Here is a 26,563-nt window from a genome sequence, read left to right as displayed (position 1 = left end):
AAGATTTTTTGCCTTTGTTTGTATTTGCTTTTGAGATTTTTTTGACAATTTGATCATTTTGATAATTCTGTTCCATGCAGAGTTTATACTAATTAGTTAACAGTTCAATTATTATCAAAGGGAGTTTTGAATGAAAAGGAACCAAGTTTCCAGCCCTGCTCTAACTACATGTTTGAGTACTGAGTGTAGCCCTTCTATAGGAACCCTGGAAATGGGCAAAGGAACGTGAATCATTAGAAATACTTATGTCTACTACTGTTTCTTAAAGGAATTTAGCACCTCTTTTGGGAATTTCTGCCTGGAAAAAGGCAGTTTATTCTAATCCATATTATCTGTCATGCTGTAGACGTAATACTGAATTTTAGCAACATGTGAAAGAGTGGGGAATTACAACAAAACACATACAGGTGGCAGGGATGCAAAAGGTATGTCTGGATTTGTGAGGTTCATGTCTGGTTATTGCTGGATGTACAGTCAGTCACCAGCAATCCCTCTATTACTATTCTGCCACCCTCTATTTTTCAGGCTCCTACTTTGAGGCTTGATTACAGCAATTTGGAGGATGTATGCAAACCAATTCCAGCTCCTAATTGAAGGAACTCTACTAATTAGAAAAGGCTATGGAACAAATAACAATTGGCAAGTATGGGGTCTTTTTCTGTCTGGAACACCCTTCATACAGTGACTTCTGTTTTGAACAAATTTTTCATTAGATTTTCTGGATAGGAGACAGACTTTGAAAATCATTATGCATGTTGATATTATTGCACTTCTAAAAGTATTTGGTATTTTCCTTAAAACCCCAACTGCTAAAGCTATGTGATTGTGTAAGGGTCTTAGTTTCTATTAAGAAAACTAAAAATTAAATTTTAGTGCTTCTTGATAGAGGAAAAGTCTTGAAAGTATGTGCCCCAAAGGCCCAACTTGAAAAGGCAAATAAAAAAAGAAGATTATAAAAAAAATTAAATTTAAATCTCAAAAGTCTCAATATCTATTGGAAATGACGGCAATTTTTGACTTTCTGAAGTTAGCACAGATATGATTGTAACTGCTACCATAGATGAAGTTTCTTTTTAGCGTGACTAAATGCAAAGCTTGCAAGATCCAGCTCCTATATCTACCTCTATTGCAATTTTTAGTTGAGATATTTTCCCTAAAGAATGGTTCATATCTTTGCTGAGACAAACATTTAAAACATGTAGAAATCAGTTTTGCAGGACATTTCTTTATGGTACCTTGTCAGAAATAATCAATGCTTCCTTAAATTGATTTTTAAATGGGGAGATGTGTCATTGGGTAGACACTCATCATCATTATCATTGGCTGAAGATCTCCTCTCTCTCTCTGAAAGCAAGACTGGTAGCTGGTTGCTGGAGGACCACAGCTCAGGATCTTATCTGGGAGATGTATGGCTGCAATGGAATTTTATCCCATGCTATTTCCAGGTGAGGCTGTACCATTTCTGCTAGAGCAATCTTCTGTTTGTGCTAACGTGGGCAGGTTTACAAGAATGCATGCATGCATTTTTACAGGAACACATCTAACTTATATATGATATTCCATGTATTTGCATTAGTCTTCAAGTAATAAAATAAAAAAGCATTAATTTCATGTTTGTCATCTTAAATGCACTCTCTTAATAAGCTTAAACCTCTTACACTTATACCTGTGCTTTATCTCTTCACAAGCGGCCCCATGCTTCCTAAAAATAGTTCCTTTCCACTATGAGAGTATCTCTTCCACTGCTGCTGAATTGGATAAGAATATTGTCCATTCTGCAATAGAGGGATTTGTCTCACTTTCCCACTGCCTCAGTGAGGTATTTTTAGCAGCTATTAATGTTAGCTTAATCCAAATATTATTTACAGTAGAAGCACCAGATATTTTAGTAATGTCATTTAATACATATAAGTCTAGAAAATGCTGAAAATTCAGTCCTATTGACACTTTGATAAGGTCAAGTATTTTCTATCGAAATTCTGTGGCTCTGGAATTCAGTATCAGGTGATGTGATCTCAGGTGCAGTGCAGGTATTTATTTGGTGTGATCCTTCACAAAGTACGTGTTACAAAAATCAGAAAAAAGTGGCACACAGTCAGGGCTTCTCAGCCCCTTCATTGACACAGTCTGTTTTAGGACCTGGTTTGACCATGATCTTTGTCTATCATGGCCAACACTCAGTGTTTCTGTGGGCATTGCTGCCTGAGTGCAATATTCCCATGAGGAAGCTTTCATGCTACTGAAAGTGTTGTCTTGATGGACTTTATAGATTGCCCTAAGCTATATTATATCATGACAAAATACTGTTGATTTCTGAATTTGCCTAAGAACCCTAAAACACAAATAATACACTCTGTGTCTTATGCCAAGTGCTGCCAGGTTTCCTAGCGACCTACTTTCACTGAAGGTCAAAGCCAGTCAGACACTTTCTCAGACTTACATCACAGTAGGTTTAGGCAGACACCTGTAATTGTGCCAGGGGATCATATTTGCACTTTGCCAGAGAAAATATTATAGAGTGGAGTTATTCCAATTGATTTCAACAGGTCAAGCTCAACTGTGCTACAAGAGATGCAAGACAGATTCAACCAGCAACAGAAAACAATGGGCTCTGTGTCACCTTGGTAGTGAGTAAAGGGTGCTGTGGGTGGGAGTCAACATGTTTATAATCTCCAGCCCATAAATGCATGTTACAGCCTCGTGTCACACACAGCTTGGTTTGGAACATCACTCACACAGTGGTAAAGCCAGAATACCACTTATAAGGAAAACCAGGTCTTCCATTTTTCTCCAGCTGTGTCATTCCTTATTCATTACATTGTTTGCCCAAACTGTTTCTAGAGCTCAGGTAGAAGTTGGACTTTCCTGCCCAGCTAGAAAGTGACACCTAATATTTTCTAACACTGGGAGACATTGTTTAGTTTGGACTGTGGTGGTAAAAATAACTGGTGACTCTTCTTCTGACTGGAGTCCTGAAGTCCTAGACTTCCCATCTTCTTCTTTGTAGCCTAAGAGCTTATTCTCCTGTAGTGATTGCACCACCTGCACATTGCCTTAGTGTAACCATAACACAACCTTGCTTTTCCCAGGGGGGATGGTGGAGACTGCTTTCTTCTGAGCCTTGGCACACATATCTTACACAAATACTGTTTTGTGGTAGGAAGTGAAAGAGCAGCCAATTATTCTTCACCTTTTCATGCCCCCTTGCCCTTCCCTTAAAAGTGGATCTAGCCTGGAATAGTTCACTAAAAGTCACATTTCATACAACAGTTTTTCAGAGAACCTTTTCTTTTTCTTTTGTGCAAGCTGAAGTCATGCTTGGCCATGCTGTGACACTGAAGCCCATCCCAGATGAATAGAAGTAATTGTGCCCCTGACCCAACTTGGGGTGTTACGTGCTGGATCTACAGGGAGGGGTGTTGCATGGCTTACATTACCAGGAAACAGATAGAAAAAAAGAATTCTTTTCTGTTTTAAAATTAAAAGACGGCATAAAATCTGCACAATAAGTTAGGGGGCTCACTGGTAGGCCCTGCAGTGGGGGGATGCACTATTAATTGAAATATCAGTGGTGGGAAGTGAGAAATTTCTTCAATGCAGACTACCTAAATACTCAGAAGTCTGGAGATAATATGTGCTCTGATTGATGTATTGTGAGTGTAGGCACACTCACAGTACCAGGGTAGTGCAATGGGAAAGTTCAATTTCAGATGTCTAGGGCAGGAGCAGATCGTTTGATAGATCCTCTTTAGGAGTATAACAACTTGGAAAGTTATCTCTAAGTTTTGATAATCACTTTGCCTTCTGAAGCAGCCAATCTATTTCTTAACTGTTCTTTTTAGTGTGAAAAAGTCTCCCATTTCTCTTCTCTGCCCTACATACTTGGGTCAGGAAGCGAACATCCTATTTTTATAGCTTTGAACCAAAATGGATATATAAGCAGCTGATTTCTTCACAGAATCCTTCTCAGACAGTCTTTTATTTTTTTTTACAAGAGGAGTCCTCACTATTTCACCAGTCTTTACCTTAAAAGAAATAGGGCAACACAACTAAAGAAGATTCAGAATTTTACCTACTGAAGGGCACAGTAGTCAATGGTATTCACCCCTGCAAGGACCTGCTAATGTTATTTAATCTGTGGCCCAATTAGAAAAAAAGACTCTTAAATTTTTTTTTTTTTAATAGCATACAACAGAATAAAAAGATATTTTAAAGATACATTCTGAATTTTCCACTAACTGAACACAGCATATTTTTGTTGGACAGATGAATAAGGTTTTGTTTGTTTTGAACACTCCTGCTTCAAGAACTCATGGAAAACACATCTGAGTCTGTCATACTACAATATCAGGCTCGGTTTGGGAAGAGCTCTGGAGAAACAAGATTACAGGAGCTAACTCCTATCTGGAACAAGGACAGCTGACTTTAGAGGCATGCTCTTACAGGACCTTATTAGCAGGAATTCTGTTTCTTTGGTAAAATGAGTTACTTATTCAGCTTCAAGGTACTTTTTCATAAATATCAAAACAGATGATTTCTTGTAAGCAATTATTCTAGGGAAAGAATAGTGAGGGATCATTTTGGCAAGGAAATTAGGGGAGACACTTTAATGTATGCAAACACAACATATGACAGTAGTGTTGCATTGCTGTGTAAAACAAGTCATTCAGATTTATATATTGAAGTCTCTGTTAGTAGTTAATCTGCTGCTGGCCACCTGCAGAGGAGGAATGGAAAAGGTTCCTTTTGATCTCTTTTGTGAAATGACCTTTAAGGGTGAAAAAATATAAAAAGAAAATAAATGTGAATGAACCCTAAAAGGTTTGGTACAAATATTCTGTTGGGAACTGTTTGGTCCTTTAAAAAGATGTCCACATAGGATATAAAATGTATGAAAGAGAGTAACATCTGTGCTTTAGGTCAGGAAGGCTCATCACCCATTAATGTAACTCAGCTAACTTCTTACAGGTCACTGAGACACAGTGTTATTCTGGTGGGTTACTTTGTGAGTGTGCTGTGTCTCAGCAGAGAAGAGCAGCTTTGAATATGGAAATGAAGGAGGTAGGACAGCAATTTAAACTGTGCTATGCAATACATCTCTTCTTGACAAGGGTTCCATTCAGGTGTGGTGTTTTGCTGACCCCTATGTAGTTTATGCATCCTTGTGCCTAAACTCCTGGTCTTTGTCTTGTACCTGACTGCTGGTTTGGATTCAATTTCACTGGTAGGAAAACAGATTTAACCATGATTTATACCCATTTCAGTGGAAGGGGCCAAAGCAAAGGTCCTTCAATCTTGCCTACATCAGCAAACACTATAGATTCACCCATGCATGGAAATAAAACTGAGCTCTTGCACCTCACATTATCTTTGTGTCTAAATGAGGCTAAATGTCTGAAAATCATGCTCATGACCTCTGAGTGGGCAGAGATAATTCTGCCTATTATACCGCTCCACTTTTCTATGATCCTGGATTTCTCAAACTGTCTGTAAAAGCCCAGGTTCTCCTCTGACCCTTGCACAGACCCAGACACCAGGAAGACATATGTCTTAACAGATAATAGCTCCATTGTGTGAGTACTGTCAGTATCATATCAATGTGACATAAATACAGCAAATTAGCCGTATGTTACTTACATCAGAACTGCTCCAGCTTTTTGTGTGGAATGGAAAAGGTGCAAGTGAAAGCTCTCTGAAGCAGCATGAGTCTTTTTCTTTTTTTAATAGTGCTTCTGTGAAAACTGCACCAAGTTTTAGATCTGGTACTAATTCAAGGCTTTCCCCCCCTCAAAATAAGAAAGAACTAAGGTTCATAATTCACCTAAGCACTGTGAAATTGGTACTTTGGCAAAATTTTCCTTAAGGAATATTATTGCTAGTCTTGACCATACACATGTGAAAATGACACGTTTCTTGTTCATATCACTGTAGGCTTCTCTCCCTGACACTATCATAAAATAGCTTCTTTCATGAGTAAAAGACAGATTAGTTAAGAGAGCTCCTTGCAAATACCTGTAGTTTTGGAGACTCAAATTCATCGAATTCCTTTCTACTGTGTCTTCAGAGATTGCAAAAAATAGATTTATTTAAGTCTCCTGAAAAATAAAATTTTAATTATGACAGTTTTTCTCTTCTAGGCATTTGCAAGGTGGCACAGCCATTGATAAGGCATAATACTTATTATGTCACTCAAGAAATACCACAATATTATACTCTGAGAAGTGATAGAAAAAATCAAATGAAACTTTTTTTGACCAAATGCATTTCTCAGGTCTAGACACATGATATGGTTTTATTCATATATAAACATACGAATAATAAAAAGATATCAAATAACTTTTGGAACTAAGTATGCATTTGAGTTTGTAGATTTTTCCTGAAGTGTGACGTAACAAGTGTTATGAAAAATGTTTGTAAGTTTTTCTGAACTTACACCCCTTTCTTAATTCATGGAAACAAGGAATGTGCCCATATCTGGTTGTGTGTAATCAAAAATGACACATTACTGGAAATTAAATGCAGGCAATATTTTTTCAGAAAGTATCAAATAATGAATACATGTGCTCTCCTCTTTTGCAAACACTTCAGCGTTCATTCCATAGCTTGTGTTCATCCTCTCCCTGCCCTCCTGTCATGGGAACATCTTTAAACAATGGTTTTCAACAAGTCACTTTTTCCATTTTTTTAGCTGTAAGGTATCAAATTGCACCAGTCTGATTGCATGTGTGTTTTTCTATAACAAGTCAACACTGAATGCATGAACAAATTACTAGGGTGTGTTTTAAAATCTAAAGAATAGAAATAAAACTTTGCACTAAAAAATTCTCCAGTAGTGTTCAGTAGACTTATTGTCCCCTAAAATTGTAAATACACTTCTGTTTTCAGAGCGAGCAGCCCTGTTATGATGATGTAGTTTGTGTGAATTTTGCCAGAGGAGAACTTTGAACAAATATGTTGTGGATTAGTCCAGTGACTTTTTCAACATGTAAGGTTATCTATCCATGGAAGTTTTTTCTGGGAAAGGGCAGGACTTCACAGAGACATTCTTCCCTTCCAAAATACTAGAGATGTTATATAAACATTACATTGACAAGAGGCTTTATTCTTACTCTTGTCCTATTATACCATAACTCTTCAGTCAGCTCTGACTCAAAGCAGTGATTGCACTGAACTTGGTAGGATGTTGGTGTAAATGAACTAAAAGCATATTTGGTGCATATTAGCTGTGCATTTCTGCCATATCTTGGCTTCAGATTTACAGGAACAGCCTGACACTATGAAGAAATATAAATCTGGTTAGCCAAATGTAATTTTCTAACCTCAGAAATTACAGCAATGAAAATTTGCGTATTTGTGTAAGACCAAAGATATCTCTATCTTCCTACTAACGGAAGCACAAAACTCCTGTATATCCCTTGGTTTTCCACCAGCTTCTCCACAGAACTCAGCAAGAGCCTTCATATCTATTTGTAAATGCAGGTACTGCTACAGCACCAATCTGCTCAGAAAAAGACAGGGTTACAGATTTCTGTCCCAGTTTGTTACACTTACACTGACTCATTTGATAATGGATATGCCCTACAACTAAGGGGATGGCTCCTCGCTTGAGTTCCCTGGTGCTGAGGGGCTTTGTGAGTGGTGCAGCCATAATGAAGGAAATGTTTCTTGGTCTTATCTGAGAGAGCATCACCTTAGTCACATTTTTTTCTAAGTATAATTGCATATGGTTTAATTGTTAGGTATCTCTTAATGACTGGAATTATGCCAGTATTAAAAACCTGTGCTTGCAGGTTATCCTAGAGTGTCAGATGTGCAGCATAGCCTGTACTCTAACTCTCTATCTTGAAACAATTCTGATATTTGAGATGATAATTGAAATTACACCAGTGTCTCAGAAGCCTCTGTTAGAACACCAAAATAGATTGGATAATGTTAAAAAGAAGAAAAAGAAGTATGGATAAACTGATGCTTACACTTTGCAGAACACAGGATTGAATTTAATATGATTATTAAGTACTGTATGGATTGACTGATTGCCCAACAATTGCACAGCTTCTGTCCCCAGGGCTTCCTGAGCCATACCAAGAGATGGCCACACTTCAAGTGACAATAAAAATGCTAGCAATAATCAGGACAATAATAAACTACTGGTATTCAGCACAGAGATTATTTATTGGAATTTTAAGACTTCTCTTATTTTATAGCTGAGAAAAAGCAAAGGTTAATTTATAGCCTATTTGTATTTTTCCTTTTCAAGCCCATACTAAACCAATTTAACAACTTCACTGTGGCTCAAGGAAAATTTGGCCACTGCTTTATTGGAAACAGAATTGGTGACCTAGAACCTGTTCCTCTCTGGCAAGACTGACTGCATTCATTCTAAATCAGAGGCGTGGATAGTGGTGTAAAACCGCAGCAACACCCTGGTGGAGCAGGTCTTTAATCTGCCACATCCATGCAAATTGTGCAGACCTCAGAGAACTGAATATTCAGACTTTGTATTTATGCTCAGAGAGGGGAAAACACACCCATAGTTCATTCGCATAATAAATGTGATGGGAAAATAATTCTGTGGGGACAAACATTGTTTGGTTTGTCTTGAGACATACTTGACAGTTACTGCTTTGTCCCTTTTGTGCCATTGCAATGCAGTGGTATGATTGTGCCATAAATCTGAAAGACTGTTTTGCAAAGTTCGTATCTGTGCTTGCTACCTTTAATATTAATAGGAGAATATCTTTAAAGTGAGTAAATGGAGAAAGTGGCTGAAACTATAGTTTATAAAAGAAGATTAGTGGGTTTAATATGCACTGGAGAGTAAAAGAAAAATCTTATTACTGTATGGAGAAATTACCTCATAAAGAAGCTAATACAGCAGGCTAGGGAGTAATTTTTAACAAGGTTTTTATGATGCACAAGTGTAGGCAAGTTAATGAACTTATCTTTCTAGTTATTTTCAGATTGTAACAATGCATTTCTTTTCAGTTCCTGTGCTTTAAAAAGTAAAACACATTTAATCACTTACAATAAAACTAACTCATTAGTTTGATAAATCAAGTAAGATCCTATACTGCTCCTGTTGTGGCACTGCTGCTAAGAAACTAGATCAGGTGAAAACATTAAGTATGGAACAGAGCAAACAACCAGGTTTATTCATTATTGGAATTAAAAAGTGTGACACTGACAGGGAATGTTCATTTTTGGAAAGACCTGCTCTGGTCTCAGTAGCAGAACTTAGGAAATAAAAACTAAAATAGGGACTAAGGCCAAGATTTTGCTTAAACAATTCCACTCTGCAAAACAGCCATGTGGTCTTTGACATTCATAAAACAGACATCTGAAGAATGTCACATCCAACAGCAAAGAAACCACAGGGGGGAGTTGGTAAATACAGAATGTCCATCTGTCAGCACCCCAGCATGGCATGCGTAGGTATTGTTTAGGAGGAGCATGTCCACATTTTTCTGCCCAAATGCAGAAGACAGACTGCTGAGTAAAACAGTTCAATCTTTATATTGATTAAAGAGATGTGCTTTCCTACCATACAACAATCACTGTACTTGAAATTAATTCAGCAGCACTCTGAAGGAAAGACTGAAGATTGTCAGGCACTCACTGCAGATTTTAATACAGATGTCCTAGAACAGAAATACTGTGGACACACCACAACAATTTGACACTACAGCAGGGCATTTCATCGAGAGCTTATCAGAACCTCATCTAGACCACAGCCATGTAAGCCACAGTCTTGCTGAATGTTAGTGTTATTCACAGCCTCCTTCATGTCACGGCATGGGACAGCCTTCCCAGAAGCACACTGAAGGGGAGAGAGGAGTGTGCTGGGGACATGAGTTACTGCTGATCGACTCACTGACATAAACAGATGGGAAGAATAGATTCCTCCTCTACTGATGAGAGCATTCTCCTACATGGATGTGGAAGAACTGTCTGCAAAGAGTGGCAGCAGGGAGATTTCTGCTATTACAATATCATCTGAGTGATGAGAAAGTTGCATAGTGCTCCAGGCATTTGAGTGTCCCCACACCCTTGTTAAAGGCCACAGTCAGCAATCTTTACTGCACTGAACAATTAATCTAAAAAAGCTTATGGTTAGTGGAAAACTGGAGCTGTAATTAGCAGTGTATTTACCTTGGGATGAAGAAGTATTAGTTTTCCCAAGTCACATTTTATGGTTTGTACACTGCCGATGAGCCAGTAAATACAGCTGAAAAGACTAATTTACTATCTACGGTTCACTGGTGGGGATTTTTTGTTCAAAGTAAATAACCTGAAACGGTTCTGAGTTAAGGTGCATCTAACTACTGTAACAAGCACTGATCTGAATCTGGCTAGAGATGTATAGAGAGGTCTATTCATCCATCTATCTATAAAACTTTTGAAGAGCCTTTTGAAACAATGTCTGACAGTTATTTTCCTGCTTCCCTGCTTTATGGTAGACTCCTCTCTTTTAGGGGTGCAAGATAAGACAAGCTTTACTGTCTTCTGTCTTTTGAATCAGATCTCTACAAGTAATTTAGGTTTTGGGGGGAAAAAAGTTCTCTCTTCCTTTACCTTTTCCTCAAGAAAATTTTCTATGAGAAAATGCTGTGAAGTGCTAAAATTTGGTTCCTAAAAATATTTGCAGGGTGGGGAATACGATTTCCATCTTTCTGATTCCAAGACTCACATTCCTCTGCCTCTATCCAGTCTTAAACATTTTGAATCTACATATTTAATCTTCAGAGCTGGTGATGGGTGTCTAATATAGATGACCCTTGAGCTTAAATTAAAAGTCAGATTGCTTCTGAGTTCTGCCAAATTTAAGGCACCTCAGCCATTGCAGGTTGTGTGGTCTTGACTCTGGTGTTTGGAGCTTTCCACATGGTTGAATCCACAGTTGCTGGATGCATCTAAAGTGTAGACATATCAAAAAGTTGCGATTCAATCTAATCACTTCTTGAGAAAAAAATTAAAGCAGAATTGACTGGAAACTGAAAAATATAGATGCATTATTTATTATATTTATTGCTATATCTATTTAATTTACTCTCTACAAATGAAAATTATTTTTACTGCAAAACAGAAGTATCTGCAGTGCAAAGGTAGCAGATGTTGATCATTGCGATTAGAGAGACACTCTAATTCAGGTGATGAATGACATGTTTGCAAAGCTGAAACTTTAGTGGAAGATTTAAACTGTTTTCTATACATGTTTGGAAACTGATAAAATGACAACACTGAAGTGACAAGATAGAAAAAGTGTGTGAACAGAATGGGCCAATGTTTGCTCTCTGTAACCTTATACAAATGTAGTTGCAGTGCAGACCAAGAAGTTCCTCTAGATTTATGTCACTCCTTCCTCTTTAAATCAGAACTACTTTTGAGGAAGGTGCAATAGTTCTAGACCAGCATTTGCTCAGGAAAGAATATTTTGAAAGACAAAAACCTTGCTGTGCCATTTCCCCCCACACTATTAAAGCAATGTATCCTTCTTTAGACTGTACAAATTAATGAGTGAACACACAACTGTGAGAAAACCTTTAACAGCCCAGTACCAAAACCAGCCATCCCCTTCAACAAAGAAGATCTGCATAACAAGATCAAGTAAAAATGGTGCTTGAACTATCACAGGAACATGCTCTTACTTTCAAGTTTAATGGACTGAACTTGAACAGAAATATTGAGAACCAACTTTTTTTTTTTTTTTTTTTTTTTGTTTGGCTCAATATTTCTACTGCAGAAAACAGCGGTGTGCAAATAACTTCCCAATAAAATTAACATATCCTCCAGAAAAACAAGTGTAAGAGTTTCCCCTTGCTGTTTTGAACATGCAAAAAAAAAAAAGTTCAATTTGAGAGGCAGGCAAAGCCTCTTCCAATGATCATTTTGACCTGCACTTTGGCTGTCCATGTTCAGAAGCAGATACTGGTTTCTCAGGCACAAATTTTCAATTATCATGGGAAAAATAGCAAACATTTTCCACCAAAGTTTGTTCATGTTCTGAGAAGTGATTTCATCTGCTAGGCTTGACTCATTTTTGCATATGTTTTGTATGAATAGCTCAACTTCACTGGCTGAAACCTTCTCAGGAAATGAAATTCAAAGAGCTGTGTTAAAAGCTGTCATCAAAAATGTCAGGTCTCAGTTTGCAACAGGGGTGTATTTACTTGCCTATGTTCCCAGTGCACATGCTGGGGCTGGGGGAAGTGGTTTGTGCACAAATGGGGGGTACAAGGGTTACTGGCACAAGCAGGGGATGGTGCCAGGCAGCTTCACTGACCACTCAGCTCTGAATGTTGCTGAGCCTGAAGCAAACTCAGGTGACTGAGACACGGCAAAGAAAACCACGAAATGATGTGATTCAATATATTGTGTGCCCCCTCTAAACTTGCATTCACTCCCACCTGGGGGATCCAAGCTTTCTTGATGTTGGAGGGGGTTACTAACAAGACTCTTCCAGGAAACAGTTGGGGGTACCACTTGTACTTCCCAATTAGCCATCTGTCACTCTGACTGATCACTTTGCAATAATGATATAGTAGTGATCAATTTAGTCATATTTCTGGTAGGGGAACTTGCTTGGGTTTTACATTATAAGCCAAAGAGAAAACCAGCAGCACATCTTGGGAGAATGCCATGGAAATTGTGTTTTGTATTGCACAATGTCCTGCTGGAGTGCATTGTGCAGCAGGAAGAGCTGAGCTCACAGTCAGATGGCAAGCTCTAGATCTAATGTTATCAGGAATATGACTGCCAGAGGAAAGAATTTGTTGTGTCAACACAGTGCCCAGAATATGGCTGTCAGAAACCAAGTGAGGAACAAGGATAAGAAAACTTTTAACATTGAATGCTATAAAAGAATGGACACAAGCCCAGGGAATAAAAGTATGACTCAGAAGAGCAGTACAGACCAAATTTGAACGCAACCATTGTTAATGTTCATGTAAGAGAACCTTTGGTATAGAATAAATCTAAAGTGAGAGTCAGAGAAAGAAAAGTGCGAATTGCAGAAAGTCAGAAATGAAATTATAACAGAGAGGTCTGAAATATCACTTCAGGGAAAGCAAAGGGAGACCTGCAAGGACAGGTGGCCACGAAAAAATAAAACCCTTTCATGGAAACTGTGCATCCATAGTAATGCAACATAAGGCAAGGACCATATTGTTGGGAGCAGGAGTGAGCGTGGCACGGCCCAGCTCACCCTCTCCCTCGGAGTCTGAAGCCTCCCAGGGTGGTGGAGCTTTAGGCAGCAGGCCCTGACAGATGCTGCGGGGGGATGGGGGAGCCGCTTTAGTGAAATCTGATTCTTTATCTTGTTCTCCAGCTTTTCCTGATAAAACCAGTTCGGATGCAGGGGACAGCTGAGTGCTCTTGCCCCTGCCAGTAGGACCATGGCCAGGGCTCATCTCACTGCGGGGCGACCATCTGCTGCCACTTAACAGCACAGGAAACCACCACTGAACAAAAGCATCCACTCGTAGAGCATCCCACCTCCTGCAACAAAATGGAGGCATAAAGGCAATGCTACTTCATCACATACAATTTACAGTGAAGAGAGGACAGCAAACAGTGTAAGTAAGCCTAAGCTTTCCCCCTAGATGTCACTAACAGGTACAAGGACATTATTATGAGGCTTGATACAGCCCAGGCAGATGAAGGGGAGCAAACCAGCAACCACAGCGGTGAAAGGATGGAGGGAGGGAGTGTGGCCTCCCCCATCTGCAGAGAAACCCCTCTGCTATCATTATGTTTGATGCTGAAAGAGGCTAAGCCTGGTGTAGGAGCAGACAGGGCGATGCCTTTCAACAGCATCACTCCTCAACGGTGCAGAATTTCCTGGTGATCCTTGGCATGGTATTTTGGTGTTTCTGTCAGTCCATGTACATGTTCACATGCCATATTGGGCTGCTGCCTGGATAGGGGACAGTGGACACAGAACGCCACTCACCCAGGGATTTGCCTGATTATAAATCTACCCTCCATGAATTGGTTTTCTGCATATTTTCTTACTTTTTTTTTTCACAAGGAAATTTAAAATCTTTATTTTGCATCAATGCGGTGTGGAAAAATGTCCTTTCTTTTCATAGGAGATTTGAAATGAATAAAAAGGTCTGACATTGGTTTATTAAAACCTCCCTACTTTAACATGAGTTTTCCTTTTAAAGGAAATGGTAAAAGTTTTAATCAGGTCAAAACTGATCTAGGATGTATGCCAGCAAAGAGAAAAATAGATATGAAGTTGCCAGCAATACAAACATACCCATTTATTGCATTTTGACTAGACAATCAATCAGAGAGAAAAACAATAGCTTTATTATGGAAAAATATTAAAGCATGTAGAACTTTTAAAGAAGGCAGCAAAAGGATGCAGATGCACATCCCAAATGCAGAGTAACACTTGGTCAGTCTTCATACCTATAGTGATATTATTGCTAACATCATCTTCACCAGGCAAAACAGATCCTTCTCACGGAACCTGAAACTTCTGGGAAGCAGAAGTACAATAGGCCTGCCAGAGTGCAGGCAGTGTCCTTGTGTATGCCTTTCTAGAAAAGAATTCTGAGAGGCAAAACTTAACCAGATGATCAGGGCAAGGAGAAGCTTTTCAGAAGCATCTTTTGTGTGTTCTGGACTGCATTTAGGTCAGCTTTGGATTTATGGCTTCTAACATAATCTGTCTGCCCTCTAAGATGATCCCAAGGTATGATGTGCCTCCAAATCAAGGTTTTCCACTGGGTTTACAGAACAGATCTTTTGGGCAGGGACCTGGAAGGATTGTGCAGAAAAGAGGACACTTAAAGTGACTGGCTTACTTTTGGCTTTCCTGCAGAAAGGCCATAGTAGGAAGCCAACGTCTTCGATTACCAGGTGTTTATTGTCCGTGCAGCCATTGAGTCAGTTCTGCTTTTTGATTGTGACTTAATTTTATCAAACAGTAAGGGAAGAAGCACCCCATTCAAAAGAAGCAAAAAATGTTCTGGGATAGCAATGCTGACAGTAAAACTCTAGGAGCATTAAAAATCTCAACCTGGAGTTTATATTTAGATTTTAACATTATATTTAGCTGTTTTCAACTGCTGCTGAAGACTCCTCCCCACCCCATTCACCCCTTTGGAAAAGGATATGAGTTTAAAGTACAAGTTTTGCATTTGTCATTCAGATTGGGGTGGGAACTCCACCTGCTCACAGTCTTGCTCTCTTAAAAGCTACTAATCCTCATAAAACCAACCTTTCTGCTTCCTTCTCCCCCCTCCATCTCTAATTTCCTGCATTCCTCACACTCTATTCTCTCTTTGTGTAGAAACTCATCTTGTTCTCTTTTGAACATACTGATTCATAAACATATGTTCTAAGTTACCTCTCTTGTCTTTGGTAACGTATTCCACATGTTTACATGCCATTTTATGAAATAGTTTTCTTTAACCTTTTTATTTGCCTCAATTTCCTAATGTTCAAAATATATTCTTTTCTTTCATGTTTTTTCTTCATAAATATATTGTACAGCTAAACAATGATGATTTTAATCAAAACCAAAACCATGGAAGGCCTAATCCTTCTTTGACACATGAGGCTAAATTCTGTCCTTAGCTGCTTTTGCGCAACACCGGAGTGGGAAAAGCTCTCCACTTTCACAGGATTTTAATGTTGGCAAATCACCTTTATGTCTAAATCTTGACTTATAAAGTATCCAGAGGAAGCTGAGAGATATACTAAAAGCGATTTAGCAATTTATTGCTAAAATGGCAAATTTAAAAGTTATGTTCTGGTATAGTCCATTGGGTATTGTGTCTGTGTGTGCAAGTGTGCACGTGGATGTGAACATGTGTTGTTAAATCTAAGAATAACCATGCAAGCTGAAAATCCCAAACACAAAGTACCCTGCAGCTGAATTCTTGTCTTTTTTCATTAGTAAGTTATTCAACTTTAATAATAAATGCACTTGGAATTGCAATAGGCGGAAAAATATACAATATAGAATTTCATAAAAGCTTCATTAAAAAATAAATAAAAAGCAGCAGCAAATAACCCAAATGAAATAGATGCAGTTTTAAAAATCCCTGCACAGATATGCTGCAGAGGGAGGGACGTGCAAAGGGAAAACAGAAGGCCACTCTGCACCCCGAGTAATAACAGGAGATGGTGGAGTTCTATGAATGGCATTGAAGGTGGCTTCTGGTGTTTTTATTTTCTGGTAAAACAGGAGATAAATTGATCTTGCAAAGAGAGACCGTCTATAACGCCAAGGGGTAAACATCTTTGACTTAGAAGATTCAAGGACCACCAGATGATTAAATAAGATTATTAAGGTTCAGTTTTGCTTAGCTTTGTTGAGGATGGAAGTCCAATGCCTTTATAGCCCTACTGTCTGCATACTCCAGTAACAGGTCCTGTTGTCAAAAGCAACACTCAAAGCAGATAAATTGCACAGCAGTAATTGTGTATTAAATGTCAATTGAAGTAACTTACATAAATTTCTGCTAAGGGATACATAGGTTGCAACCTATGCTTCCATTTTTCCAAATCCTATGTGAAACCAGTCTGAAATCCAATTAAATGAATTTTTGATAAGAGAATGAAGTTATTAGATGCATAAAAATCTGCCAATGTGCAGTGATTGCATTACCAGTGAAATAAAATGCACGGAAAGGATAAACTTGTGGTAAACCAGTTCATGACATGTACTGAACATGTTGTGGAACCCTCACAAATGAATATGTGACAAAGGAATAAACACGAAAGAAATATGCTGATTGTACACTAAGGCTGTGCATTTCAGAGAGATTCACCGTATTATCTTCCTTATTCATGTGGATAACAGGCTTACTTATGTCTTCAAAAATAATTCTTTCTATCATACTGCAACAATTCTAAGCATAGTGATAAATAGGAAGTATGAAAATGCTAATGTATAAGAGCTAGTAGAATTTTAAAGGATCAGGACTGAGCCAAATTTTTAGATGAGATTTCTTGACATGGAAAAACCTCACTGAAGAAAAAAAATGAACACAACAATATGCGTACTGCATATTTATAGTGCAATAATTTGACTCTAAGATTTACGAAAATCCATTTCAGAGGTTTTATTCCTGTTGTACAGCTTACATGGTTTTGGCATAATTTGCTACTTATGAGCAACAATATCAAACAGATTTATATTGTACAGTTTTTTTTTTAAACTTTAATGTAACTTAAATTTAAAAATGAAAGCAGAAAGTTCAGCTGGAACAACCTGTGCTTTGTCAGCCAAGTGCAATGTATGAAGAAAATAGTACTGTATATTTTCATTTTTAAAAGGGACAATATTTTTCTTAAAATTAAATGAAAAGGATCAACTGACTAATAATTTCTGGGTAGCACAAAAGGACACTATGCAAAAATTGTCTGCAGAAATATCTGTATAGCCACTTCCCCCTTCTGGCACTCTACAGATCATACCTCTAATGCCTCACTCTTCCATGATGAACATGAAATCCATGGGACACCACAAGACTTAAGGGCTGGATCTGCTGGTTGTGACTGCAAGAAAGGGTTAGAAAATCTTGTCTGCTCTCTACATCTCTGCAAAGTTCACATAGAGAGAAGCAAACCCTTTCTTGCGCTTTTGGCATCCCCACAACCTTATGAATATCTGGAGTATAAATGACCTTATATCCCCAGCCTGAACATAGGGATGATTTACAGGGGTGCCCAGCAGCTGTGTCCACTGCCTGGCCACCAAGGACCAAGGCCAGAGGCTGCAGGAGGCTCTGGGAACTGAGGAGAACCATCAGCACTTGAGGTGCCTGAAGCTGTGAGGCATTTTCACCTGGATGGCAGGGGCAAGACCAAGGGAACGTGAGGATCACTGCCCTGCCCATACCACGTGGAGTCAGGAGAATCAGCCATAAGAAACAGGACATGCAGATGGTGCCAGGGGTTCCAGTGCTTTGGAACAGCCGCTGGCGTCCTGTCAGGCACAGGAAGAAGAAGAACCTCCCTCTTGACTTCCCCCGCTCAGGAAGCTGTAGAGAGCAATGAGGTCACCTCTCAGCCTCCCCCAGACTAGACCAAGCCAGTGGCCTCAGCAGCCCCCTGCAGGACCTGCCTTCAAGCCCCTTCACCACTTTTGGTGCCTGTTTCTAGGCCTCGACATCCTTTGGAAATTGTGGGACCCAATTTACAGGATTGTATCCCTGTACTCTGTCCCCTTCCAGTATGGGAATTAGTAGCAATTAGTACAGCTACAGCATATTATTTCAGGGTGTGCTAATCAGCATGCATATGTCTTGTGGGGTCCTTTGCAAAGAGGAAAATTGGTCTTAAAATACAATGGCTACCAGTTTGTTTGCAAGCATAACCCAAACCATAGACTTTAGCTTATAAACTCTTCTGAAATCCTTGCTCCTTAAAATTTCTCTCACTTTAGGCCTGAGAGATTTTTGAAGTTCTGAAAAATCATCAAAACCTGAAATTATCCTTATTCATATTCTTACTGTGTGCATTTTATAGCCTAGTCACACACACATAATAAACAATTTTTATTCTTGCCTGTGTTGATGAAAAAAAATATGCTTAATAATCTTTGTTTTAGTATTTCTGATTACTCCTTTAAATTACAAACCCATCATTCAATTCCTTCTGGCTAGCACTGGCTGCTGAAAAGAGGCACAAAAATGGAGAAAAGTATGGTAACCCAGAGCTGCTCTGTGAAGGATTGGCAAGGCTGTATGGAAAGGCTTGCAAAGCATCTGCTCTCACACTATGCTTGGCTTCAGTTAATATTCCCACTATTAATCCTTTAGCTTCATGAGAATAAAAAAAATAAATAACACTCTAAATAGAAAACAAACAAACAAATAAGCTAAGGTTCCTGGGTTTCTTCCTCCTGTATGATCAGATCAGAAAATCTGGCTTGATTTTTTTATTCTAACAGTCAGTTCTGTTCCCTCTCAGACCTAGTAAATCTGTCATCAGTAGGCTTAGGTAAGAATCTGCTCCATCTCTTCGATGGAAGTGAGAAGCTTTTTAAATGTGAAAGCTGCAGGCCCTGCTCCTGAAGACAGCAGAGATTCTTCATGATGCTGACCTGGAAAAAAGGGAAAGGAAAGGATTCAGGCTGGAGAACAGGAAAATGGTGACTCCTTTGAGATGACGTTGTTTTTAATTTTGAGCCTGATATAGTTACAGAAAGGCAAATCCTGGTTAATGCCAGTGCTGTGTTACTGGGATAACTTTATTATTCAAGCTTCTCACCATATGACTTTGCTATGACTGGATGAAATCTGCCCAGTTCTGAGCTCATGGCCTGCTAAAGCTGCTGTTTCAGAGCAGAGGCAGAGCTGACTCAGGCTACAACAATGCTCGACTGAGCTCCCTCAAAAAAGTGATGACTTTGATGGTCCCAAAGGAATCCAGGAGTCACCGTCTAGGTAGAATAATTCAAAGTAAATGGCATGCCAAAAGGACTGCAATTTTAGCAGAAATCCTCACTGAAATCCTGATTGACATCCTCATACTGATGTTCACCATGACCAGAATGAAAGATGATATAAAAATTCAGTTTCATGCAGATGCAGAAATGTTTGGCCTTTGAATCAAGATCCCTTTCTTAACACATAAACTGGATGCAATTTGGAAACAAGCATAGCACATGAGAGACTCAGGATTTCTAAATTATTGTCCTGTTTCTCCCATCCTCTCCCATCCTGTGACTCAGCTCTTGAGCACTGACTTTCATGTTAGAGCTGAAACCTATACTAAGCTCTACTCAGTCTGGCTGAGCAGTCTGTCAGGCAAGATGAGGGGGACCTGCCTCCCTGTCAGACTGGTACAGAAGTACTTGTGCCCATCACTGCTGCTGCCTCTCTCCACTCAGGTGCAGCTACAAACCCCTGGCTGGTCTAAACCCACGGCTTTCCCTTGCTGGGGTGGACACGAGGATGGGCTCTCTCTGCTCAGCATCTGCTTCAGTTGTTATGACTGTGGACTACTGTGGAGCCTGGGGAGACTGTCACTGGTCCTGCTAAATCCAGCAAATGGGAGACCCTCCTGCAAAACTTGCCTGTTAGCTGTCAGATTTGGCTGCAAGCAGACAATGAGATCCAGTGGAGCACCACGGCAGGGTCCTCAGGACAGGAACTGTGCAGATAGCACAAATTAATGGTGATAGTTGTTTTCTCACTGCTGACCCTGACACATACAAATATTTGGCAACTGCTATGGATTACTTCTCAAAATGCACTAAAGATAAACCTCTACAGGATAAAGTACCCCAAAGTGTTGAGGTCTTTGATTGAATTCATCAGACATTCATGTGTATCCACACAAATCAATGGCCAAGGCAGGGAATTTGTCAATCAGGTAAGTGAGGAAATACATTAACAGGTGACAGACAACAATTTGCCAGGACACATAACCCTAGAGCCAGCAAGCTTGTGAAATGGCAGAATTGAACTGTGAAAGACAAATCACTGAGGGTGGAGAGAGTGTCTTCATTATGTCTTGCTCTCACCTGCAACTGCAGAACAAAGTCCAGAGAATTTTTTTTCTCTCACCCTCAGCTGCATTAAAAATGTGAACAACCTGTTAATATACATTACAAATTCTGTTACTGTCTCAATTTAATAGCAAGATAACAATCGTGTGCCATTTACATATTTTGCATTTTATTGCTCTTGCATAATTCATCATAAGTAGCATAACATTCTTGTCAGGAGAAGTTCTGCAAAATTTTAGAAAATGGAAGGAGAGCTGTATTGCAATCAGAAATAGCAATTAGTATTGAAGTGTTTAGGTAAAATAAAAGGAAATTAAGTAAGAAGTAAGAAGCATGAATGGAAGAGAAAAAAAACCAAGCTGATTACAGTTAGGCACAAAATGAAAGTGTGGACTAGAAAGTGACATCCTGCAAAAAATGGGGATGCTTGGCTCACATTGTAGGCAAGATGTGTTTAATGATGACTAAAATGGATATACTGCAAAAGAGTAATTGTTATGGAAGAACACATGTTTTAGGGAACAATAGCAGTGCTGAATCAGTTAGTAAAGTCTGTAGAAAACTGGAGCTATGACTGAGCAGACTGTAAGTTTTTGAAAAAAAAAAGGTAATTTTTGAGAGCTCTAAAATTGTTCCATCTCACATTAATATAGCTGCAAACAATAGTCTGCAGTAGGATAAAAGAGTAGGATTTTATCAAATTTTCTACATTACAATCACCTTCATTTGTATTGTTAGTTTTGGCATGAAAACACTCAGACAATGACATTCAAATGTTCTTCTTTGGATCAAAATTTGATCTCATTTCACATCTGGGCAAACTAAAGTAAAAGCACACATACATATAAAATATTTTATTATCTAGTGACTAGAACTGTTAGACAGGGAGCAGAATGTAGTTAGCTGATTTCAATTCCCTTCTGCTTTAAACGTGAGACAGATTTGAGGAGATTGCAGTCCTGGTAAGGGAGCCCTGAATGCCCCATAAGCAAAACACAAGTTTAGACTGGATGTGACTAACTCTGTAGAGTCCAAAGGGGTTTATGGTGGTAGCTGAAACAAGTTAAGTCTCAGCAATTTTGGCTCTGAAGAGGATGACATTGATAACTTTGTCATTCCCTTTGATTTCAACTCCTATGCAGCAGTAAACATCACACTGAACCATGGGAGCGACCTGGTCATGAGCAAATCACAAACAAACTGTCTAGACTGGCAGAAAATCAAGCACCACACATTTTTCATCAGTGGAGGAACTCTTCTCTCCAGAGATTTTTGACTTGTGGGCCACATCCCATTGAATTTGTGGTCACATATGTCCCCCTGGCAGCTCAGTGAATGACAACATGTAGCAGTATTAAGAAAGGATTGGTTATAGCTTTCTTCTAATGGCATTTAATGACTAAAGATGAAGAACTGTGTACTGGCACATATGCATGAATCACAGTCTGGAAACTCTATTTTGATTGGTAGGGCAAACTACAGAGATGTTGGATACCTCTGAATGATGATAACTGATGGCAAATCTGACATTTAAAAGCCATTTACAATACATTGATACATAACCCCATGTTTAGAGACACCCTTCCTCCTGCCCCCACCCCCAAAACAATCTGAATAATGAATCAAACGGTCTCAGGAGTAATTGGATCTTTTTCTGTGTAATTAGCAATTTTTCCCCTTGCATTATAATTTAAAGTACTGTGGATGAATTGAGCAACTCATGTAATGAGTCATTAGACTGAGGCTTTTAAGGAAGTTATTTCTGAAGGTCTGTGGAGGCTAAAATATGTCTAAATTAAAAGAATGACAGGCTGCAATCATGGCTGTAAAATAAAGGTGCTCAGTAAGCAGTCCTATTACAATCAGAAAGAAAAAGAAGCAGATCTCTGTCTTGTGCATGGAAGCAGAGGAAATGATGAATACCTTAGGTAACTCATTCTGTGCAAAATCAATCTTTCACTGTCAATTTTAAATGAACTAATTTGTTCACAAATCTGCTCAGTCAGTTTGGAAGCATACTCAGTTCATCCATATTAGCAAATCCTTTAATCTTGACTAGTCCACTGAGTAAGAAATCTAGAAATGTGTTAATATGACTGGACATATGTAGTAGGATAAGAATTGATTCTTTTAATTAGTGTCTATTCAAGTTATAGTTCCTTCTTTTACTGAACTATTGACCCACTGATATATAAAGAGATTACTGTTATGACTAAAATACCTTCCAAAGTTATATTTAACTCTTTCTTCATTGGCGAATGTGAGATAGAAAAATAATCTTTGAGTTATCCAAAAATAAACAATGTAATCTAATTTGAGGTTTCTTTCTAACATGCTCCCATTAATTCTGGAGATTCAAACTGATATTTGAAATTTAAACAGCATAAGCCCCAAGTTATTGCTAAAGGAATTTTATAATCCTTTCTTCCAATTTAGATAAAACTATAACATCCTATTTGTAATTCTAGTTTGGTATCAAGACAGTCAGAATTTCAATCAGCACAATTCAACTACTGTGCTTGGTGGCAGATCCTCACTGAAATTCATTGATGACAAAAGTATTTTCTTAACAAAAGAAGTTAAATAAAAAAGACAGAAAGAGATGGCTCCTGTTCCTCTCATTCCTACTCTGTCCATACAGAATAAATTAAACTCTGGAAAACAGCTGTGTATAAACTCACTGTATTTTGCAAACAAACAAGATTATGCTTGCTCTTGCTCACCCATGGAGATGGGACAAACACTAGAAATAATCCCAAATAACTGTACATTGACAATGGAAACCAGTGTTGTAATGATCTTTGGTATGGTCTTTGGTACCAAAAACAAACAAACAAAAAAAAGAAATCTGGCATTTACTTGTTGCTCTTTACCTTATGTTGTAAAAGAGCCTCTGCAGCAGGGTGGTCCTAGGTAAGGACCTATTTTGGGGCATATTGTCCCAAGCTGAACATCTACACCCTGCTTGGGGAGCAAAGGCTTTAATAGCATGAACAGGATGGCTGTGAACCATCTTTATTAATCACATGAATAATTTGAGCTACAGGTCTAGAAAAATGCCCTAGCACCCTGCCTGGGTGGACAATCACTTTTAGCAGCTTTGAGATCTTTTCACTGGACTAGACTTTTAAGATTTTCACAGAGTTTTTAAGTGGAACTTGAATATGGAAACACAAAGTGAGCAGGTTTCTGGCTAAATATGGAATAATGCCATTTACTGAATTCTTCTTACTGCAAACCAGCAAGGCAGATCCCTCTGTTTTGTTCTAAGCCTGGATGATTTGAGTCCTGCTGCCTTTGTCAGATATCTATTTGTCCACTAAGGTCTTGACTTGGGGTTTTGCACATACCTGTCTCTTGCAACAGCACTTTTTACTAGCTACAGTCTTTAACTGAGTAAAAATAAGTAAACAAATAGAGATTAAATTTTCATTTAAGCCTTTTATTGTTTCTCTCTTTCATCAAATTTTCACTTGAAGGGCATTCCCAGGCAATACATGACATGACTGGAAGAAGATAGCTGTTGTATTTTGAATTCAGAATGTGTGAAGATTTCTGAGCATCCATCTGCTTAATTTCAGGCTGTCTCTCTCCTCAGTTTTCAATGTGATGGTTGTTTTGCTCACCCACTTTTTCAGTAAGTTGAGCTTCTGGGGCCTGGCTGGTGGGAACCAGCAGATTCCTGTCACTGAAGGCAGCAAATTAACAGTGGCTTTTCCCAATCTGCTTTCCTACTGCATTAAGGCTGGCCTTTGCCATCTGAGCTGTTGATTTGTATGAGCTCAGACTTTCTTAACTGGGCCTGTAACCAGTCTGAGAGGGATTAGGACAACAGAACACCATAACCAGCCATCTCACGTGCTCTTATTCTGTCATGTTAGTGTAACAGTGGGTGTTATGGTATCCCCAATTATTGTTTAAAATTTTGGCCAAAAGTGTCTCTATAAACATTCAGCATTCATTTACATCTTTATCGTTTGACATTTTTCCACTTAATTTGCCTCAGCAGCACCTATTTTCTAGATTTTGGCTCACTAATTTGTTTCTGTCTCTTACAGTTATCCTTGCAGTTCTCCCCTGTTTCCATCCACTTCATATTCCTAAGGTCTTTGAAAAAAGGATTAGAAGCACATACATAACAGCAGATGACCCTTGATCTAGTAGACTACCACAAGCACATGAAAGGTGAAAATGTTTTCTTTGCCCTGTGCTCCTTACTCAGCAATCCAGTTTCAGTTGTGTTCATTATGGGGGCCTGCCATGTGTGGGAAGTGTGGCAGGAGCAGGGCAGGGTGTGCCCAGCACCCTCCTGGTGGTGGGTAGTTCCTCCTGAGAGTCCCACTGGGTCCAGTGGGACCTGGTGTTGAGTACTGGATTTCTGTTCCCTGATGAAAGAGATGTGGAAATTTCTTCATTTACTTTAATGATTATTGTAACTTCACAGAGAAGTAGCTGATTCTGCAAATAGTTCTATGAGATGATTAGCCTTTGCAAATGCCAGGATACTTAAAGATAACTATGTTGATGTCACATTTCTCTATCTCCCTATATGTAATTCTCTGCATATGTTTATGTGTGTGCTATTTTGCATGATCTTGGTGGAGGACAGGAGAGTTACTTGGTTTGGCTCATTTAATGTGGCCATATGGCCACATTATATGTGGCCTTAATATGTGAAAGAAAATATATTATAATATGGCCTTAAATGTGAAAATAAAAACCCCCCAAAACTAATGACAATTTAAATGTCTAAATTAGTGCAGAACCTGAAAAGACTCCTCTTGCTTCCAAGGCACATGTATAGGATTGAACAGAAGATGAATGGTACATCTCTATCAGCCAGTGCATTTTGATAATTGATCAAATTTCCATATTAATTAGAAAACATGCACCCAAAGTGGGTGGGATCACAAGATTCTATCAGCTCAGTTTTTCTTAATCCTCTAGCCTGAATGAAAAAGTGAAGTGCCTGGCCTTTTACTAACTCCGAATTCAAGAGATTGCCTTGACCACTGCTTGCTTCAGTTTATCTGGGGATGTCTTTTGTGCTGTATGCTCTCTTATTGTCTGAAAATGTCTTTTAATTTCCTGAATACATATATGTATACAATGAATATTAATCAAGAGCTGATTAGTATCTCTTCTGCCATCACACAAAAATATTTTATCAGAGACAGATTGTATCTGCAATTGCATATTTAAAGTCTACACTGGAATGGTTCATGAGTTTGACTGAGTATAGAGTGAAGCCCTTCACTAAAATTTTGGATTTTCTCATCTAGAAATAAAAGTTGCTAACCAGGAACATGGAATAAAAAAACCCTCAAAACACTCATGTATTTTTCCTCAGTAAAACAGTTATTTACTTACTTTCAGATATTCTGGCCAGCAGAGCCATGGGTATTGCTGGTGTTATATTTGGCTAAAATCTTACCACCAATCTCAGCTTCTGGCATGGAAAGAAAGAAATCCTTTTCCAAGGGGCACAGAAAGGATACAGAGCTACAAACCTGAAGGCAAGACCCATCCCTTGCAATCTTTGCATGAGGTGAAGAAAATGAAGGAAATGAATAAACTGCCCACCTGCTAAAATTGATGCTGCAAACTGCCCCCAGGAGAACTGCCAAGGAATCCAGCCTCATATTTCCTGGGGAATGCAAGAGCTCCACTGTGGCTCCTCAAACTCTGCTCCCATCCTTGCCCTTCTGCCCAGGAAATACCATTTAATGCATGTGCCCAGTTACTGTGACAACTTTGAAGAAAGGAAGAATAAGGTTTGCATTTTAGTTTCCTCATAATAAACTCCTAATTTTAGTCTGCTTATCTCAATATACTTTCTGTTTTATATTCTCCAGTGGCTGTGGCTCTACCTTCTATGCAGGATGACAGATTGAGTGCTAATTCTACCACCTGTAGACCTTGTTTATTTCAAAATGTCACTTGTTTTTTATATCTGAAGTGCCAAGAGAGATGTTCTCCAGGACACCAAAAATCAGTCATTATTATAACACAGCTATTAAGCCACCCATGTCTCAAACACATCAGTCAAAGACGTCTGTCCTGCAACTATACAGCAGAAAGGGCAGC

At 38.8% G+C, this 26,563-nt stretch overlaps 1 long non-coding RNA gene across 1 annotated transcript; it reads left to right on the top strand.

Moving 5' to 3' along the window:
• The first annotated feature begins 1,365 nt into the window (after positions 1 to 1,365).
• On the top strand, positions 1,366 to 26,234 carry LOC128793234 (uncharacterized). Its single transcript, XR_008432699.1, has 4 exons — positions 1,366 to 1,445; positions 13,325 to 13,571; positions 24,535 to 24,661; positions 25,853 to 26,234. It is a non-coding gene; the product is annotated as an uncharacterized LOC128793234 (long non-coding RNA).
• The last annotated feature ends 329 nt before the right edge of the window (positions 26,235 to 26,563 follow it).

Source organism: Vidua chalybeata, chromosome 10 (genome assembly GCF_026979565.1).
Source record: "Vidua chalybeata isolate OUT-0048 chromosome 10, bVidCha1 merged haplotype, whole genome shotgun sequence".
Classification (NCBI taxonomy): domain Eukaryota; kingdom Metazoa; phylum Chordata; class Aves; order Passeriformes; family Viduidae; genus Vidua; species Vidua chalybeata.
Note: the sequence above shows the minus strand (reverse complement) of the source record. Positions and strands in the feature narration are given on the sequence as shown.